At 36.0% G+C, this 23,418-nt stretch overlaps 1 long non-coding RNA gene across 1 annotated transcript; it reads left to right on the plus strand.

Moving 5' to 3' along the window:
- Window positions 1-250: 250 nt before the first annotated feature.
- Window positions 251-21,994, plus strand: LOC127878170 (uncharacterized). The gene is made up of 2 exons (XR_008048756.1): window positions 251-1,100; window positions 21,461-21,994. It is a non-coding gene; the product is annotated as an uncharacterized LOC127878170 (long non-coding RNA).
- The last annotated feature ends 1,424 nt before the right edge of the window (window positions 21,995-23,418 follow it).

Here is a 23,418-nt window from a genome sequence, read left to right on the forward strand (position 1 = left end):
AAACATTTTTGAAACATTGAAAACATACTTTCAATATAGGAAGCACTTTCTTTAGTCGACAAAGGGTGATTGATTGCCTTTGCCATGTTTTTGAAGTATGTTTATGGTTCAAAGAAGAATGTGAAATGCACACACAGGAAATGCGCTTGACAAACAGCCACCAGATGAGTACGCATTATATGGATGTACTTCATTTTAATGTAACAAGATTTTCGTTTGTTCAACAATACCGACACAATACAACCAATCAACTAGTTCGCTAACAACTGACTGTACATTTATCGCCAAGACAATATTCAAGTTGGACTGTACAACGACTTCTAGTGCAGTAATAATCCGGTATGCGCTGATTAATCATTGTGTTGCACACGTTCATAACGAGGCAATGATAATGAAGGATTAATTCATTTATGAATAAAATAAATCACGAACATTTAAAATGTATGGTTACTTCTTAATCTTCAACTTTTATTGCGTCTAGTTTCAACGCTCAACTGCCGCCGATGCCGCAAACGAGAACAAAGCCCATGACGACTACGACGGTTACAATGTGCAGAATCAACGGGGTTTTCAGGGGTTTACACACGGGTTGGACAGAATGTAAACCCAGCGTTAAGAACTTTATTCGGCGTAGCTGTTTAACGTCACTTTTGACCTTAGGTGACCTTTAGGTTACATTCATAAAAGTGCCCGCGGTTACCCACGAATGAATACACTTCATTTAGTCCATTGGCTGATTTGAGAATACCACCATAACATTGGAAACATGGCCGCGTCTTTCTTACACTGTTTTTCTGCGTGTTCAGCTTTAAACAATATTATCTCTTATGAAAAGGCATGATGGATAGAACAGTTTTACACTCAACTCTTCATATCAATACAATTTGTGGGTATATTCTACACCTTCGTCAGTTCGCGGTTAGTGTGTGTGAATGTCAGAGTTTATATAAAGGTCATCGCTGCATCTTCACGACTACCTTATGTGCTGACCGGAGTTCGCGGCCAGTAAAATAATCGTTATAGAATAAAGACGCTATAGCGTGAACTAGGTGAACTGACCAGAAAGATGGTAAATGAAGATATCCAGCGACATAATTATGGTATGTCAATAATAGATTATTAATGTGTTTTCAACCATACCATGATAAATATTATTTTTAATTAATTTAACAAGAATTATTCCATCATATTGACTAATGTATTAAGCATGAGCGCGATTAATCTCGATACTGTTAATACTCGAATAAAATAGCAATGCCCGACAAACCACTAAAACAGGTTTGTTCGAAGAACGCACGTATAAATATTTAAAATATGTACGGATACTTCGCGTGTGGCCGGTTGACTCATATGTTTTAATTTCACTTCCATTATTCTTTTGGTTTTCTGTTTTGTATCTATAAGTTTATGACCAGCAATGTGTAATAATGTAAAATTATCCTTGATCTCATTCATTGAACTCTTTACCTTTCATAAACTCCAACCACATTCAACGCCGTATATCTTTTTTTTTAAAGATATTTCTTGTTTTTCAAATATCAAAAGTTATTGAAACAGATCTGTAAAAATCTTCAGTGCGTAAATTTTCTTCTTGCAGTTTGTGCGGATATATTAAGGTATAAGAACAAATCATTGAATACGTCTGAAATGGGTGTCTAAATTTCACGTTGCGTGAAGCTTTACCGTGCCGTGCACAAGGACTTTTTTAACAAGAACACAGGCTTATATTTTTCTTAAAGTTAATTGTGATGTAATTCACGTTGCCATAAGCAGCATAATAATCTGTTTTTGATGCACTAGCTGAAATTCTTAAGAAAAAAAAAGTTTTCAAAAGTTATATTCATTGACGTTTAATTTGGAACCCCACAAAGTCAGGTGATGCTGCACCCTGGTTATGAATTAGATTAGTATGACGATTTCCATGACGACGTTCAATAGACTATTCAACGTCGATGACGACGTTTATTGAACAATATCTGCTTACATCCGAAACATTTATATTTAGATACACATAAACACCATGACCAGCTAGTTTCAGGGCCTTATTGTGTCATTATGCTTTTGGCATTAAGAGAGGCATTAAGTAAATCTACATAGAACCACGAAAAAAACACATCATGTTTGTCAAATGAAATTATGGTATAAAGCCCCAACAACATGTTATTGATATATCTCTTCCCAAATGTAGAGACTTTGCGAACGTCATCACCATATTCGGATACTGTTTACACACCGTACGTGAAATATGTTTTCCTATCAACATCTCAAAGGATTGATACTTTAATGTCCCAATCAGAATAAATATATACCAATCTCCAACACAATTTCCAATGCTGTCAGGCCAACACCCTAACCACGTAAATAACAAATATAGCGTTTGGTAAGGCTAAACTGTTACAGCTATTCTTACAACAATAAATTGTGTATTCAATATAATGTATATTTTAATTTAAGTACTATAATGGATAATGATGGTTTAAATGCTGCATTTGTTCGTATGGACCATAACTTCATTTTAAATGAACATATACTAAGTTTAGTTGTGTATGTTGAACAAAATAAAATAGCATTCTTCCATAGATACATGTATAAAAATATATATTAATTAATTATTAATAAAGTAGTCTTATAACATAATTCACTATAACTCCAATATGTTTTAACAGAAACAAGTATGCGTTTTTGGTCTTTGGTTTGTAAACCATTTGTATTGTAATCCATTTTTTTCCAACACAATATAAACTATCTTGACTTGTCACAACGAGGTCAGTTTGTAAAGATAATTTGATTAATATTTCAATGTTGGTTTTGCTTCATCAACGAATACTCTTTGGGGAGTTATTTCAATCGTGTCTTAATGTACCGTAAACTATGTATTCACATGGGTTGATCGGTTACAAAATAAATGCTAAGGCCTATATTAAGTGTGGGGTAGGGGCTAACTCCTGCATATTTGTGGACGTCCTTTGATTGTCCAAGTTGCGATTTTTAGGGAAAATTATACATATGTTAATATGTTTTATAGCCTGATAACCATAAGAACATATCATACGCACACAAATGAATATTTATATATCATGAAAATTCGCTACTACTAAACCGATATGCATTGAATTGTGCATCTGACTATCTGTCTATAATTACACTGAGTGTTGAATCATTAAATACGAACATGTGTTTCCTTCAATCGTCCAACGATATAATACACACATAAATGTAAACATAACAGTTGTTCAAGTACAATCAACAACTTGGAAATAGAAACTAGCACTTCATCAATTTTAGCTGTTTTAAACACGTTTTTTTAATATCTTAACATATTCCATAATTGCAGACATTCAGGACAAGTTATAGCGTTTTATATAGTACATCTTAATAAAAGCTTTAAACATTTTTAATCATATTCATGAAAACAAAACAAAAATATCCTGCCATTCACTTTTTATGAAAACAATCGAATTAGAAGTAGGCTTGTGTTCTGCCTTTTTGTGATGCAAACACGTACGTTGTAGTACTTGGTCAATATCGACGCCGATGTCCTTGTGTAAGTGTAAAAATGCGAACGCACATGTCATTTCACGTGTGAAGATTGTCTTCTAGACAGGAATGCTTCCTGACTAACATTTCTCAACTGACTCGTCATCTAGCAATATTTGAAGTATGTTTTAGGAAGATCGCTGGACAAGCTATAGTATTTTATTTACAGAGTATCATTCTGTACATTCATCAGATTTTAGGGGCAATACATGCTGCTAACATCTCCGGTCTTTATAACCTTAGCTTCCAGTCCCCATTGCTAAAAGACAGCGCACTGGACTAATTCTTGCAAATGTAGTTACGCGGTATATTGCGGACTATAACGAGTATAAAAAGATGGCAAGCATCAGTTTTGTTAAAGTGTTCCATATTAAGCTGGAATACATGGAATTTAGTGGTGCATTTTTTCGCTTTAATATCTAATTATAATGCTCCAAAACAGCTGGACTTGACAGTTGGCCAATGAGAATGTACTACATGTAATTAGTATACGGCGGACAAAAGCATCGATCCTGCTAGCTTTTCATGTGCAAGGCGCAGTATTCACCAATCCACTCTTAGACGTCTGTACTCCCGAAAATAGTATAATCATATATCTATTCGCAAATATATTCTTGGTTGCAATGTTGCCAATACATAATAGTTATGTTGTTGTAAATAAATAAAAGTTAATATCAAATCAGTCAATTTTGGCGGACGAGTATCACGTAGCACCATGGTATAATAACATGAAGGGCAGCTAATGGATTCATTTAATAGAGTATCATTATGTTATTACCAGAACACATGGGTAATCTATCGGCAAACATCGGCTCTTAGGTCAGCGATACAAACTTTTTTATCCACGAATAAAGCAAATATTTGTTGAACTAATGAAAACATGTATGAAGCACTATATGGGGGCCGCGAAGTTCCGTATAACGGTCCATGTAAATGATTTACAGCTATTGACCCAATGTCTTAGAAGCTAGTCCTGTCATTCATGTCAAACGTGGGATGTAACATAATCAGATTTAATACACGAATGCTGTAAGTAACTTAAAGTAACATAATTATAAATATAATATGATTGATTTCAGTCCGTACAGTTGCTATCCTCTACTTATTATGAGTGCGTCGTACTGTGTTGTTATATTTATAATGCCATGTTTTATTTTTATGTTCAATTAAAAAAAGTTCAATTATGCACGTTTTTGTTACGCAGATTGAGCATTCAATAAATGATTGACCAGGATCTTAGTCAAGTAAAGTAAGGGTGCTATCGACAAATTTAAGTCTTCTGGCGTCATAACGGACGAACGGAAAAGTACATAGTTGGAGAATCGCTCTGAGAAAACTGGGATAAATGCATGTGCGGAAAGTATGTTCCCATATACGCCTACGCAGTCCGTACAAGCTGATGTAGGACGACACTTTATGCGCATTCATTAAGTCCATTGTTCCAAGATCACGGCTCAATCTTTATTTATCCTACAGCTAAATGATTTTGTTTAACAAATTACGACCCGTTTGATAACGATAAGGTTTATCTACCTTTTTTTGGCCTTTCACCTCTCGTTCATGTGTTCTTAAATTTTAATTTAAATATGAATTGACAAGCCTCGATATGTAAACCTTTATTCAACTCGTCGGATAAATTCAAGTGCACAATCACACTAACATAGTATTCTCCATATAACAGAAGTAAGAGAAGTGGAGCACTCATTCTTTCGTGGATTTGTTTTGATGTGTTCGACGTAGACGAACGTTTTCATAAATGTATTAAGGCCCAGTCAATAGCCAGGATATACATACGGATGTGATAAACCACACTGAAGTATAAGTTAAGTACGTAATGTTATTGACCCATATGATTATGTCGAATTTGTATGCGACGTTAATATGATTAAAATAATCTTTCGTCAAAAAACATTCATTCATAAACCTGTTTCGACCACTAAAGGAGTGTCAAACTAATGAAACAAATGCAGAGTGAGACGCACAACAGATTAATTTGCTGATGTTCAGAAACCAAGGGGAGCCTCTGTTAGATTACAATACACTATAACACACTCATACTTTCCATCCAATTAAATGTGTTCTGTATACATGTATTATGTGCAAAATACTTATACTGTAGTAAATGCAACAATCAAATGTATCAACGTTTACACGAAACCTAGTCCAACTTTACTCTTATTTATTCATGCAAGATATTCGTTATACCCGCGATTAAAACACTAATATAAGTTTGGGACGATAATGCAATTAATTTATTTGGCGTGTGAAAATCCGTATCTGGTAACGATTTTGCAAAGGGAAACATGGCAATTAATTTGCAAGTCTTCAAACATTCTGTCAATTTCTGAAGCAACTCTCGAGATCAACTTGATATGATACATGGGTACTGAAGCAACTCTCGAGATCAACTTGATATGATACATGGGTACTGAAGCAACTCTCGAGATCAACTTGATATGATACATGGGTACTGAAGCAACTCTCGAGATCAACTTGATATGATACATGGGTACTGAAGCAACTCTCGAGATCAACTTGATATGATACATGGGTACTGAAGCAACTCACGAGATCAACTTGATATGATACATGGGTACTGAAGCAACTCACGAGATCAACTTGATATGATACATGGGTACTGAAGCAACTCTCGAGATCAACTTGATATGATACATGGGTACTGAAGCAACTCTCGAGATCAACTTGATATGATACATGGGTACTGAAGCAACTCTCGAGATCAACTTGATATGATACATGGGTACTGAAGCAACTCTCGAGATCAACTTGATATGATACATGGGTACTGAAGCAACTCTCGAGATCAACTTGATATGATACATGGGTACTGAAGCAACTCTCGAGATCAACTTGATATGATACATGGGTACTGAAGCAACTCTCGAGATCAACTTGATATGATACATGGGTACTGAAGCAACTCACGAGATCAACTTGATATGATACATGGGTACTGAAGCAACTCTCGAGATCAACTTGATATGATACATGGGTACTGAAGCAACTCTCGAGATCAACTTGATATGATACATGGGTACTGAAGCAACTCTCGAGATCAACTTGATATGATACATGGGTACTGAAGCAACTCTCGAGATCAACTTGATATGATACATGGGTACTGAAGCAACTCTCGAGATCAACTTGATATGATACATGGGTACTGAAGCAACTCTCGAGATCAACTTGATATGATACATGGGTACTGAAGCAACTCTCGAGATCAACTTGATATGATACATGGGTACTGAAGCAACTCTCGAGATCAACTTGATATGATACATGGGTACTGAAGCAACTCTCGAGATCAACTTGATATGATACATGGGTACTGAAGCAACTCTCGAGATCAACTTGATATGATACATGGGTACTGAAGCAACTCTCGAGATCAACTTGATATGATACATGGGTACTGAAGCAACTCTCGAGATCAACTTGATATGATACATGGGTACTGAAGCAACTCTCGAGATCAACTTGATATGATACATGGGTACTGAAGCAACTCTCGAGATCAACTTGATATGATACATGGGTACTGAAGCAACTCACGAGATCAACTTGATATGATACATGGGTACTGAAGCAACTCTCGAGATCAACTTGATATGATACATGGGTACTGAAGCAACTCTCGAGATCAACTTGATATGATACATGGGTACATTCTACGGTTCTTGGTCTTCGGCCCTGGGCCTGCAAAGCCTAAGATTAAGGCGACTTTTTCAGAATTGGTATAGCTATGGTTACTCAAATTTGTCGGAAAGGAAGTATGCAAAAGTTTCACTATAAGTCCAACTTGCATTATCAGCAAAAATTAAGGTTCCCATTGTTTTCCAATTTTGTGAGAATTTGAATTTCAACGTCAGTTCTGCGTTTTCGAGCACATACAACACTGCAAGTGTAGTTGTGTAATTTTCCAGATAACTGATAACAACTGAACATACTGAGGGTCAACGATTTCTGCCAAATGACGTTCTGGGGTGGTATTCCAGAAACATCTTAAGTCATTTCTTAAATAATTTCACTTAAGTTCTACATTTCAATGTTTTGTATATCTTTACTAAATAAGGAAACACATGGTTATTTTTATATTCCTAAAATATCATTGACATAATAATTTTATTTAAATGTATATCTTGATGCCAATCTATTGCAATATGAAATGAAACACTTAAGAAAATTTCCCAATTTAAGGATAAGAATAAAATTATACTTAAGATGCTTCTGGAATACGACCCCAGAGCTGGGAAAGCTTATGTTTTAATTTACGTTACTGTAACCCTATTTATTATTAATGTCTTACTTGTCAATTCGAATATTAGCTGAAACCCCATGAAGCCACCTAATCCTAATGACAACAGAAAGATGGGAGACGATAAACAGCTGCTTTAGGATACCATTTATAACTCAATCGCAACTCTATTATTGAAACATTAGCCTCTAAAACATGTTCATTCACTAACTTTGCTAACATTTCATTATTATATTGGACGTTGCCATCATGTTAATGATCTATTCAATCGTCGCTATATAGCCCTGTAACTTTTAAAAGCTCAATTATGCAAGTTTTCGTAACGCAGATTGTGATAATTTTGGAACATTTAATAAATGTTTTCCAAGGATAAAGCCTTGTTTAGATGTAGTTCTTGTCCAGCTAATCATAAAGCATTCAACGGGGGACCACATTGTCGTTTATTTAATGACAGTTATGTGACGAATCTCTACTTTCATAATGTGGCACACATACAGTCTACAAGTGATAAATGCGGTAGTGACTAAACGTTAATGTTCCTATGACGTGTGTGTTCTTTGTCTACATTCATTTCTTTATCAATCTGTATCAGCCATCATGAGCAGTTTCAAAGTAACGGAACAAACGCAACTTATCAAACCCTAAGGAATAATTCGCAAACGTTCCGGATGCGAGAGGAGTTGCTGGTACGTTACAACGCACAATAAATCGCCTGTTCGGAGAGGGGAGTATTGGTTGTTACAAAACTGGCGGTTTCCAGACAAAATAGTATACATGAAGCTATGTACATAGCATGGTACGAACTAATCAATGAGTTTCGGAAAATCGACATAGACTATGTTCTTTCTAAATAAAACCATGCAATTGCGGGAACGGTGCCAGCCGAATATTTCAATAGTGCTCGGTGGCTTCTCGCGTGCAAGACTGATAGTGTTGAATATGGAGCCATATTTATGTAACAATATTGGTGAATACAGATGCCAAATATCTGTGTCTACGTTAATGTAGGATTTCCATATAAAGCAATCAACACCTTAGTGCATTATGAAATCATAATATATTGTGAGTGTTGATATATGTGCGCTTATATCACTAAATAAAATGAAACATTAGAAGCGCCAGGGGAGTACTTAGTATAGACGGGCTTGAAAACAGATACATACTCCATTTTGACTTCTCGTCGATTGGAATACAAATATTTAGATCAAATTGTCGTCGTCTAATGGTATCATGAATTGAATTTGCTATTTGTATTAGCCATTTGTAAATTGAGAAAACTTACTTGCAGAATGAGATTTTTTATTTCAGAATGTATATACTATGTTTACAAAATAGTGGCATTTTTATAGAAGGCTAACATAAAAAAGAACACATGCTGCTATTGCTGATTTTTTTATGATAAATTTTTACATACGATTGAAACAATATGTATGATAATTATAAGATAAACTGATAAAAATATGCATGTCGTAACAATAACGTTACTAAGCCAAAAGACAAACGAAGAAAACGTCCTTTCGAAAGTTTCAAAGAAGAACTCGACACATGGGATGTATATCTTCAAAACACCAGCGTGCTCTTTCATATTGAAATGCAAAATGCAGAATAATTATGCTACAATTTATTAATTCCAATTATAAACTCATGCTAATTATATATATAGGAATACATATACGCATTAAACATCCCAGGTGTCATTTTTCTCAAAAACGATAACGTTTATTTGACAGTTATATGTATATACGTAGCATGTGTGTAATAAAATATTTACTCTCTCAAACCTATAATCTCAACCCCATTTAACCACGTTCAATGAATGATAATCAAGGATTCTAGTCAAGTCAGGTATGGGTGGTATCGTCAGAGTATCAGCTACTAGATTCATAATGAAAGGATGGGGAATATAAAGTGTCTATATAAGAGAGTTAAGGGAGTTGAATACTTGTTGTTGTTTTTTCGTTGATTTGTATGTCGATGTATTTTAAGTAAAGGGTAATTTTCTTAAATAGGTCCTGGCCCTGTCAATTGGCAGGATATACATATGGACACGATAACACCACTCTAACGTAAAGTTAAGTAATATGGTTGATTCGTTGATAAAGTGTCGATTTCATAAACGACACAAAGTTAAAACGGCAAAACTCGGTATGGATTATAATTTCCCCGTGAAAGTTTCAATCTTACGCCAATATACGGTCCTTGAACTACCTGCATCGACCAATAAGAGGAGTGTCAAACTTGCGAAACAAAATTAATGCAGCATGAAAAACACCACAGAATAATTCGTGAATGGTCTGGACCCCAGTAGATTTGCTGGTATGTTACAACACGCTATAAAACGCCCATTTAATTAAATTTGCTTTGCATATTTTGGTCAATATATTCAGAAATATAGTAACATTACGTTCAGAAAGAATACGCAACCCTTAAATGTATAAACATCTACACCAAACATATTCCAACTCTACTTTGGGGACATATGTGCGTGTTCTTTTCAATGAAGTCTATATTTATTAGTTCCAGAGATCCATTCTATCCCGCATAGTTAAGTATAGTAACTACAGAAGAATCTTGCAAGCTCAGCACTAACGATATGTAACTAATACACAAGTATTATAATTGTATCCAGTAACATAGTATCGTTCACGTTAAGTCATTTAAAATGATTAATATGTGTTTTGCTGAAACTCAAAAACCTCGAATACCCGAATGTCACCAAGGTTATGCCATGGGAGTTCATTAAATGACCTCTTTTCCTTTGAAAATTCCATTAATTTCATAATAATTGATCTTCATGGTTCCTCTCCAAAAGTGATAATCCAAACCCACAAATAGAATATTGCCCCATAATATTATTTCACCAATCGAGTAGTGATCGGTCATATAGGGTCGTTTGCCATTTGATTATTTTCCATATGCGAGACATTTGGAATAGATCAGCAAACATGGCTTCTGACGTCAAAGACAGTCAAAGGAGTATCATTATTCCAATAATAAAAACATGATTTGTGGAACAATGAAAAAATCAGTTTAGTTGGAGGAGGCACTTAACTATATGCGGGAAATAACATTGTATTTGAATTTATGTGCACATGTTTGGAACCGCGGGATGCGAAAACGGGTCTTATGCAATATCCGGCCAGCGTGTTTTTATCGCGGACAGCGTTGCTCCTGACCAGACTGCGCGATTGCGCAATCTCTGGACTGGAACTATGCTGGCCCTATACGGCACAAGATCCATTTTCGCACCACGCGGCTTATTTACAGCTCTTGATCACAAAGCTATTGACACATGACGGAGTGAGGACAAGCGAAGGTGTTGTTTATGTAAAAATACCGTATCACGGACAGACTAGGCGGAGGAGAGTCGCATTCATGAAAAATCTTAAAGCGTTTATGTGAGTTTGTGTTTCAATGATAGAGCATTGTTTATAATATAGGACTGGTCCAGGAAAGCATTAAATTATTCACATATATGGGGAAAACTCACATTGAAGTATATTAAAATAACGTTATGGGATGCGTATTTACTTTCCGAATGGGCTAACAAACAGTCGTTATGGGGAACATGCATTTTGTGTGAACATAATGTTCCTATGACGACGTTGCTCTTTGTCTGTGTACATCAATAAAATTGTATCAACCTGTATTAGCCATCATGTGGAGTCGCAAACTGACGGACCAAATGTAACATAGCAAACACAAATGAATCTTCGCCGATGTTCCGAATCCGAGGGGAATTGCAGGTATTTTACAACGCACTATAAAGCACCTATCCGGAGACGATAGAATGTGTTGTGAAACAACTGGCGGGTTTCCAGCCAAAATAGTATACATGAATCTCGCTACATAGCACGGTACGAACTAATCAATGGGTTTCGGAAAATCGCGGGAACGGTGCCAGCCAAATACTTCAAAACAGCGTCGCGGCTGCTCGCGTGCAAGGCTGATAGTGTTCAATATGGAGCCATATGTATACAAGTGTATAAGTGAATACAGCAGCCAAATATCTATGTCAGCGTTAACGTTGGTTTTCGATATAAAGCAATCAACACCTTAGAGCACCATGTAATCATAATGCCGTGTAAGTGTTGATATATGTGCGGCTATATCACTAAATAAAATGAAACATAAGAAGCGCCAGGGCAGTACTTAGTATAGACGGGCTTGAAAACAGATACATACTCCATTGTGACTTCTCGTCGATTGGAATACAAATATTTAGATCAAATCGTCGTCTTCGTATCGTATCATGGATTGATTTTATCTTTTGTATGAGCCCTTTGTCAACTTGCTTGAAGAATCAGATGAAGTAATAATCTAAGAATGTATATTTTGTGTACAAAATGGTGATAGTTTTAGAAGGCTAATAAAAACATAAATTACACATGCTTTTTATTTTATTTTGTTAGATTTACACAAGGCTGAATCAATATGTAGGATATCTATTGAAAGTATTGAACTTATATAAATGTTCATGTCTTTATAGAAACGTGAATACTTTATCCAAACAAATCCTACGCGATTTTGAAAGTGTCAAAGAGGAACACGATACACGTGTTTTACATTATTTTCAAAGATTCCAACGTGCTCTTTCATATTTTTTTAGAATCATGTTATCATTATTTATTTCAATTTTTAATATTCATGTTCATGCAAAGACTTATCATCATATCGCACTTCATAAAAATAAGCATCAAAATGTTGTAGTGTAATTTTTGAAGAAAAAAAATGAGTATAATTGACAAAATATTGATATCAGTAGCATATACATAAACTGTTATAATCAGGTACTGTTCACAAAGTTTTACTGATAAAAGGATACAAGGAACTGCCTTTTCGTTCTGAGGATCAAGACAATGTGACTTACGTAGTTTCATTATATTCTGGCCTGTTCAATCGGTTTGACTAAAGTCGTATAAGGAAACTGACTATAGGCAGCTTTATTTTGTTGAACCAGAACCATTTTCGAACCAGGCAACATATCATTAAAATATTATTCTTTCTAGGCGTTTCATGATGATATGACAAAACACTCGTTAAATGTTAACGACGGACGACGGTGAACGTCGAACGATAAACAAGTGCATTCACAAAAGCTCACCATGAGAACGTTGTGTTCAGGGGTGCTAAAACGGTCTTGGTCATGCATATTCATTTTATACACCGCTATGTGAGCTACATAGTCAGTGTGGACAGTGTGGCAGTGTCTTTTGAGTTGATAAAGTCGAGAGATAAGTGTCATCACTATTGACCAACGATCGGGTTCTATACAGGCCTTGCATTTTTGTGATTTGAAGTAATGTATTGATTCATAGAAGACGGAGATACTTTTGCGTATGTTGCGTATTGTGAATTCGTACTTAGGACTAACGTTTAACGTTACAACGAACCGACAAGACAATAATGTATTCTTGTTTATTTAAACTTCGCATCGTCACAAGCATTGCAAGTTTCAAATTCATGAAGGAATTAATGAAATTCCAATCTCATTGAATTTATATTCACTTTTAATTTAAAAAGTAATTCTGCCAGGTTAATTAAGAAACATAGTGCGTCTTAGTGTAGGTTATTGTTGTGATATCCCGAGCTACTATTAAATCATAAGGCTTCGCCCATAGTTTGTTTCAGAATAACCGAAACGTATTTACATTCTTTGCCCAGAGCAAACATGTCGCTGGTCGTGATTGACTGTGTATTCAGATTTTTGTGTTTTGTGAATAATTCAAGAATTCGTGTGCTGTTGGGACACCAAAAATTCTAGACTTCGTGTGCTGTTGGGACACCAATAATTCTTGACTTCGTATGCTGTTGGGACACCGTGAGTGGTCAACCAATGATTTGGTTTTATAGTCATCACGTGATGCATCAATATATGGGAGGTTCCCCGTGGCGTTGTGGATATGTGGTCCGCCTAGCGACCGGGAGGTCACGGGTTCGATCTGCACTGTGATTGCGTGCTTTAGATCTTCCTTAGACACCAAATACTGGTTCTAGGCCCTGGAAACGGACTTAAGAGCGTTTCCAATAAGCCTTGTGCTCTCTATGCAATCGAGCTTAAATAGGTTTAAACTATTATTTGTGTATAATATGGACGCAGCTATAAGTCATTCACGCCCTTTGTACACTACGCACAAAGTAGACGTGCCGGATTCTTGGAATTGACATTCAAGAATTCATTCATCCGTGAATATACATTATAATTATGGAATCATACAATACAGTAAACAATGGCAATTCAGAAACTATATCAGGAGATAAAGCCTTGTTCTTATCCACTAACTTTATAACAAAACTATAAATATATAATGATCAACAATAGGATACTCTCATTGGAACGGTCAATGCAAACATTTTGGGTTTCACAAAGTATATTGGTGGACGTTCACGTAAAGTTTAAGAAGTTTATTCGATAAATTATTCAGATGTTTTCAATTTCTATTTTTTATAAGAAATCACATGTGTGTATCAACATCTTAAGATGAACACAGGCAGATAGAATCGCGTGTTCTTAAATTGTAAAAGTAATAATCTTATAAAAGTATTTAGGAACGGATCGATCGCATTATTTTCCATTCAGATGATATACGGTCAATTAATATAATTGAATTTCTTGCTAAACTTTGTGTGTTATTGTACGAATTACAGAAGGTAATGATTTTATAAGAGCGTTTCTCATTTCGTTCTATACCGTTGGCAAGACATCGGCAATATATTCGCAAACCCTGGCTCTGACGTCAGCTTACCAACGGAGAATCATTAGTCAAATAATAAAGCAAATATTTGTGCAACTATGAAAACATAATTACAGTTGTAGGAGGCTCCATCTATATACGGCGAACGACTTTATTATATCGGTCAATCTACAAATGATATCGGGCTAGTGAACGAACCGTTCGATGGAGGAGGTGGTTTCTGTCAAATATCGAATGCATTTAATATTTGGTTGTGTAATTCTTAATTTGAGTCATGTTCTGGGCAATTGAGCTGCGTTTTGGTAAAACTGGGCATGGGTGTATGTGTGTCAAGTCCCTGATTAGGTTGTGCGGACCGAATAGGCCAATCTGGGCCGACACTGTACACACCTACACTAAGCCCAGTTTCAGCCTCTTTCCGCTAGTTATCGTATTTTGTGTAAATGAGGTCTCTTCTAAACGGAGATCGAGTTTAAGACGGAAAGTCTTGTCCCATATTAGCCTATGCAAACTTGAGAGGTTAGTCTGGGACATCACTTCACGCACAAGCATTAGACATAATTTCTCCATGGCAACACTTCACGCACAAGCATTCGACATCATTTCTCCATGACAACACTTCGCACACAAGCATTCGACATAATTTCTCCATGACAACACTTCACACACAATCATTAGACATAATTTCTCCATGACCATACTTCATGCACAAGCATTCGACATCATATATCCGTGACAACACTTCACGCACAAGCATTAGACATCATTTCTCCATGACAACACTTCACGCACAAGCATAAGACATCATTTCTCCATGACAACACTTCACGCACAAGCATAAGACATCATTTCTCCATGACAACACTTCACACACAAGCATTAGACATCATTTATCCATGACAAAACTTCACGCACAAGCATAAGACATCATTTCTCCATGACAACAATTCACGCACAGGCATTAGACATAATTTCTCCATGACAATACTCCACGCACAAGCATTAGACATCATTTCTCCATGACAACACTTCACGCACAAGATTGAGACATCATTTCTCAATGGCAACAGGTCGCGCACAAGCATAATACATAATTTCTCCATGACATAACTTCACGCACAAGCATTAGACATCATTTCTCCATGACAACATTTCACGCACAAGCATTAGATATCATTTCTCCATGACAACACTTCATGCACAAGTATTATACATCATTAATTCATGACAAATCTTCACGCACAAGCATAAGACATCATTTCTCCATGACAACACTTCACGCACAAGCATTCGACATCATTTCTCCACAAACAACACTTCACGCACAAGCATAATACATCATTTCTCCATGAAAACACTTCACGCACAAGCATTAGACATCATTTCTCCATGACAACACTTCACGCACGAGCATAATACATCATTTCTCCATGACAACACTTCAAGCACAAGCATAAGACATCATTTATCCATGACAACACTTCACGCACAAGCATAATACATCATTTCTCCATGACAACACTTCACGCACAAGCATTAGACATCATTTCTCCATGACAACACTTCACGCACAAGCATTAGGCATCATTTCTCCGTGACAACACTTTACGCACAAGATTGATACATCATTTCTCCATGACAACACTTCACGCACAAGATTGAGACATCATTTCTCCATGACAACACTTCACGCACAAGATTGAGACATCATTTCTCCATGGCAACACTTCACGCACAAGCATAATACATCATTTCTCCATGACAACACTTTACGCACACGCATTAGACATCATGTCTCCATGACAACACTTCACGCACAAGCATTATACATCAATTCATGACAACACTTCACGCACAAGCATTAGACATCATTTCTCCATGACAACACTTCACGCACAAGCATTCGACATCATTTCTCCATGACAACACTTCATGCACAAGCATTAGACAACATTTATCCATAACAACACATCACGCACAAGCATAAGACATCATTTATCCATGACAACCCTTCACGTACAAGCATTAGACATCATTTTTCCATGCCAACACTTCACGCACAAGCATTCGACATCATTTCTCCATGACAACACTTCACGCACAAGCATTAGACAACATTTATCCATGACAACACTTCACGCACAAGCATTAGACATCATTTATCCATGACAACACTTCACGCACAAGCATTAGACATCATTCCTCCATGGCAACACTTCACACACAAGCATTAGACATCATTTATCCATGACACAACTTCACGCACAAGCATAAGACATCATTTCTCCATGACAACACTTCACGCACAGGCATATGACATAATTTCTCCATGAAAATACTCCACGCACAAGCATTAGACATCATTTCTCCATGACAACACTTCACGCACAAGCATAAAACATCATTTCTCCATGACAACACTTCACGCATAAGCATAATACATCATTTCTCCATGACAACACTTCACGCACAAGCATAATACATCATTTCTCCATGACAACACTTCACGCACAAGCATTAGACATCATTTCTCCATGACAACACTTCACGCACAAGCATTAGGCATCATTTCTCCGTGACAACACTTTACGCACAAGATTTATACATCATTTCTCCATGACAACACTTCACGCACAAGATTGAGACATCATTTCTCCATGACAACACTTCACGCACAAGATTGAGACATCATTTCTCCATGGCAACACTTCACGCACAAGCATAACACATCATTTCTCCATGACAACACTTTACGCACACGCATTAGACATCATGTCTCCATGACAACACTTTACGCACAAGCATTATACATCAATTCATGACAACACTTCACGCACAAGCATTAGACATCATTTCTCCATGACAGCACTTCACGCACAAGCATTCGACATCATTGCTCCATGACAACACTTCACGCACAAGCATTAGACAACATTTATCCATGACAACACTTCACGCACAAGCATAAGACATCATTTCTCCATGACAACCCTTCACGTACAAGCATTAGACATCATTTCTCCATGACAACACTTCACGCACAAGCATTCGACATCATTTCTCCATGACAACACTTCACGCACAAGCATTAGACAACATTCATCCATGACAATACTTCACGCACAAGCATTAGACATCATTTATCCATGACAACACTTCACGCACAAGCATTAGACATCATTTCTCCAGAGCGAGGCTCAACTGACGTCACTTTCAAGGAAGTGTTATTTCGTAGATTAATCGAGAGAAATATTTGTCGATCATTACATTTAACACACAATTTAAGCTGATTGGTTGAAAGAGACCTTTTCACAGATTTTGGAATGTATTGAAGCTTGTCATTAAATGCTTTATATTGATAAAAGTTATTATTGATTCTTAAAAGCTCCAGTAAAAAACAAGACAAAAATACAGAAAGAGAAAAAAGTAACCCTCAACTGGGCTCGAACCACTTACCTCTGGAATAAATGTCTTACGCTTATACTACTCGACCATCCGTGCTCATGCAATAAGAGACGTATTTTATCCTTTATATAAGCAATCGTCGTAGTTTCACAAAATTTAACGACAAAAACAGAACTCTCCAAATTATTCAATCGTTTCGCGTTGCAACGGTTTATAATAGTCAGGTTTTTAAATCGTCAAAATATTGCTTATAATGGATATTTTAGAGCATGGTAAATGGTCAGTATTACTGTTTCCTCACAAATATCACAACTACAACGAATCTAAACAAGAGGGCCATGATGGCCCTGTATCGCTCCACTGCTGAAAAAAAGGCTGAAACAAATATTATCGGCATGTGCAAATACTTAAATAAAGGCCCTATTTAACCACATGTACACTGTTGTGACCCCCTGGGCTGGGTCAAATTTAACCCCAGGGGCATAATTTGAGCAAACTTTGTAGAGGACTACTATATCTCACCACATACAAAATGTGGTAGCCCTAGGTCCTAGAGTTAAGGACAAAAATATTTTAAAAGTTTTCACAAAATAAGCAAGATAAAAGCGTATATAATGTTCAATTTTGTGACCCGCGGGTCAGGGTCAAATTTTACCCAAATGGCATAATTTGAACAAACGTGGTAGAGGACTATAAAATGTTACTGCATACCAAATTTGGAAGCCATAGTCCGAATGGTTTTCGACAAGAATATTTTTTAAGATTTCACAAAATAGGCGCTTTATTAGCGTTAATTCAATTTTGTGACCCCCACCTCCCGGGGCAGGGTCAAAGTTGACCCCAGAGGCATTATTTGAACAAATTTGGTAGAGGTTTATTAGATGTCACTACATACCAAATTTGGTAGCGCTAGGCCCAATGGTTATGGACAATTTTTTTTTAAGTTTTCACAAAATAGGCCCCATATAAGCGTATGTTCAGTTTTGTGACCCCCGGGCAGTGTCAAATTTGACCCAAACGGCATAATTTGAACAAACTTGGTAGAGAACTATTACATGTCACTACAAATCAAATCTGGTAGCCCTATGCCTTATGGTTAAGGACAAGTTGATTTTTCAAAGTTTTCACAAAATAGGCAATATATAAGCATATAATTGATTTTGTGGCCCCAGGGCAGGGTCAAATTTGAACCCTGAGGCATAATTTGAACAAACTTATAAGAGGACGATATAATGTCACTACATACCAAATTGTGTAGCCCTAGGCCTAATAGTTATGGACAAGAATTTTTTAAGTTTTCACAAAATAGGCATTATATAAGCATATGTTCAATTTTGTGACCCCCGGGGCAGGGTCAAATTTGACCCTAGGGATACAATTTGAACAAATTTGGTAGAGGACTATTAGATGTCACTACATACCAAATTTGGAAGCCCTAGGCCCGAAGGTTATGGACTAGATGATTTTTGAAGTTTTCACAAAATAGGCCTTATATAAGCATATGTTCAATTTTGTGACCCCCGGGGCAGGGTCAAATTTGACCCCAGGGGCATAATTTAAACAAACGTGGTAGAGAACTATAAAATGTCACTACATACCAAATTTGGTAGCCCTAGGCCCAATGTTTATGGACAAGATTTTTTTTTTAAGTTTTCACAAAATAGGCTCCATAGAAGCGTATGTTTAATTTTGTGACCCCCAGGGCAGGGTCAAATTTGACCCCAAGGACATAATTTGAACAAACTTGGTTGAGGACTATAAGATGTCACTACATACCAAATTTGGTAGCCCTAGGCCCGATGGTTATGGACAAGATGATTTTTGAAGTTTACACAAAATAGGCCTTATATAAGCATATGTTCAATTTTGTGACCCCCGGGGCATTGTCAAATTTGACCCCAGGGGCATAATTTGAACAAACGTGGTAGAGAACTATAACATGTCACTACATACCAAATTTGGTAGCCCTAGGCCCAATGTTTATGGACAAGATTATTTTTAAAGTTTACACAAAATAGGCTCCATATAAGCTTATGCTCAATTTTGTGACCGCCAGGGCAGGGTCAAATTTGACCCCAGGGACATAATTTGAACAAACTTGGTAGAGGACTATAAGTTATCACTACATACCAAATTTGGTAGCCCTAGGCCCAATGGTTATGGATAAGAAGATTTTTTTAAGTTTTCACAAAATAAGCCCTTTATAAGCATATATTCAATTTTGTGACCACCGGTCAGTTTCAAATTTGACCCCATGGGCATAATTTGAACAAACTAAGAAGAGAACTATTACATGTCACTACATACCAAATTTGGTAGCCCTATGCCATACTGTTATGGACAAAAGATTTTTAAAGGGATCTTTTCACGCTTTGGTAAATTGACAAAATTGAAAAAAGTTGTTTCAGATTCGCAAATTTTCGTTTTAGTTATGATATTTGTGAGGAAACAGTAATACTGAACATTTACCATGGTCTAATAGAGCCATTATATGCATCTTTTGACGATTTTAAAACCTAAAAATTATAAAGCGTTGCAACGCGAAACGATTGAATAATTTGGAGAGTTCTGTTTTTGTCGTTAAATTTTGTGAAACTACGAAGATTGCTTATATAAGGTATAAAATACGTTCAGCATGTGTACTCGGCGGAATAGCTCGGTAGACTAAAGCGTTTTTACTTCAGGACTCTGGCAGGACTCCAGGGGTCACTGGTTCGAAACCTGGTCCGGGCAATGTTCTTTTCCTTTTTTTAATTTTATTCTTGATTTTTTACTGGAGCTTTTACGATCCAATGTTTACATTTATCGATATAAAGCATTTAATGAATAAGTTAAAAAATGCCAAAATCTGTGAAAAGGCCCCTTTAAAGTTTTCACAAAAAGGCCTTATATAAGCATATGTTCAATTTTGTGACCCTCGGGGCAGGGTCAAACTTGGCCCCAAGGGCATAATTTGAACAAACTGTGTAGAGGACTATAAGATGCCACTACATACCAAATTTGGTAACCCTAGGCCCAATGGTTATCGGCGAGAAAATTTGTAAAGTTTTCACAAAATAGACCCTTTATAAGCAAATTTTCTATTTTGTGACCCCCGGGGTAGGGTCAAATTTGACCCAAGGGGCATAATTTGAACAAATTTTAAAGAGTTTTACCCCAGGAACATTCCTGAGAAATTTCTTTACATTTGGACCAGTAGTTTTGGAGAAGAAGATGTTTGAAGGAAAAGTTAACGCACGGACGCACGCACGCACGCACGACGGACACAGGACCATGACATAAGCCCCGCCGGCCTTTGGCCAGTGGAGCTAAAAATGTGTCAATTACCAAAACCCTCCATTAAGCACTAAAATAAGTCTTACAAAACCTTTTCAATCAGATTACTTTCTTCGACTTGCGGTCTATCTGTTCTATATATCTCCCGATCAGACATATGCGCTGCTAGACAGACACTCTATGTCTTTGATTTTTCCTCTCCTTGCTAATATTGTTGTTGTTGTTGTTTTCCATTTCTTATACTATCCAATTGTATGTTATATATCAGGTCGAAGAAAAAGAGGACTGGCCACATTTTCAAAAGAGATAAGCGAAAGTAATTATTCCCAGAACTGGAATCCACCCTGCCACAGAAAAGGGAGATGTCCGGTACCTACTGGAGAAGTTCTCAAGAAGCAGATTTTAAACCTCTACGTCCTTCATGGTGTTTAACAAAGCACACAGTTCAATTAAGAACCAAATGTCAAGTAACGGCGAAGATTGTGTGCCCAAAGTTGGGCGAAGAGGATTAAATAATTATCTAAATGCGGTATTGACAATAATTGTTCATTTACTTTTGATTGATTTTCTTTTTGCCAGCAAACATTCCTGCATCAACATGAATCAGCCATTGTAAGTAGTGTTAAACTAATGGAACAAATGCAACACAACTCAATAATTGGCTATTGTTTCAGAACTCAAGGGAGTTGTTGGTATTTCACAATTCAATGTAAAACAACCTTCTGGAGTCGCGAGTATTTGTTGTGGAACAATAGCGTTATCTTTGTTTCAGCGAAAAAAATAAAAAATAGATAAACAAGAAGCAAGCTTCATAGACACGTTTTAGTTACTTATCAATGTATATCTAAAATTACACAGAAATATTGCATAATTCTTAATAAGACCATACTATCATGGAAACATTGCATGCCGAATTCTTCATTAATGAATTACGGCTGATGGCGTGTTAATCCGGATGTTTAACATGGAACCATATGTATATACGTATAATACATTCGAATAAAAAATAAGAAACATTTCATTATTCCTTATCCAAGCTTAACATACTTGATGTATAATTTTTTAGAAAATATTAATTACAAAAAAAATCTTGTAAATCCAAACAAAATAACAATACTAGTTTAACCATATGTATTACGATACACGTTCATGTTTCATTTTCGCGTTTTGATATGAGTTCTCGCTTTAATCGTAATGGCATTTTCTACTTCAATACTAACTTCTCATCAACCAAACCTAAAACCTATAAATTAACTTCAAATTTATTTGATATAAAATTGCAAAATTGTGTGCATTTGAACATATTTGATTTTATTTATACTCCAGTTCCTTTTTAGCGACTGACTGAGCATAACGGAACCAGTTCCTCATTCCTTGGAAATACATAAATTACAATGAAAAAAGAGACCAATCCATCAATGAAATTACTGAGAATGCAGGTTATGGATCACAAATGGCTAGTTCAGTACATTTCTACTTTGTTTAATTTAATGATAACTAAGTTCTTTTTTTTCGGTTTGAATATTGAACACGGACCTGGTTTCTTATTATTAATTCAAATCGAATAAGGAACTTATATTTTCCTAATTAAAAGTAAAACAAAATGAACCAATTAGTACTACAAATCCATGAAAATAATTGTATATGTAGGTTTGAATTAAAAAAAGAATAATTGCAATACATTTCTACTTTGTTTTACTTCAGGAACAGGTTCCTTATTCCATATTCAAAACGAATTAGAAATTGGCATTTTCTTACTTTAATTACAAATTATAATGAACAAAAGAATTAACCAACCGTTGAAAACCATTGTAAATGTTAGTTTGATATCAAAAATATTTATTGCAGTACATTTCCATTTTATGTTCTATATTTATAACCCAGTTCCTTATTCGATTTGAATAAGGAAAAAGGAACTGGTTCCTTATTCAAATCGAATAAGGAACCGACATTTTCTTACTTAAAAAGTGAATTAAAATGAACCACAAAGAGTTATAAATATCAATTTAAATCATCGTATATGTACTTTGGACACTAAATATTATTTATTGTAATATATGTCGATATAGTATTTTAAAATGATAAACCAGATCATTTTTCGCAGTTGAATAAGGAACAGGAACCTGTTGAGCAAACAACGGCGTAGAGCTGATCACCATCAAAACCAGTGACCTTTTGTAGTCCATTACGACCCCTAATAGTATGCAAATGTTGAAGGTCGACGGC

The sequence above is a fragment of the Dreissena polymorpha genome, chromosome 4 (genome assembly GCF_020536995.1).
Source record: "Dreissena polymorpha isolate Duluth1 chromosome 4, UMN_Dpol_1.0, whole genome shotgun sequence".
Classification (NCBI taxonomy): Eukaryota; Metazoa; Mollusca; class Bivalvia; order Myida; family Dreissenidae; genus Dreissena; species Dreissena polymorpha.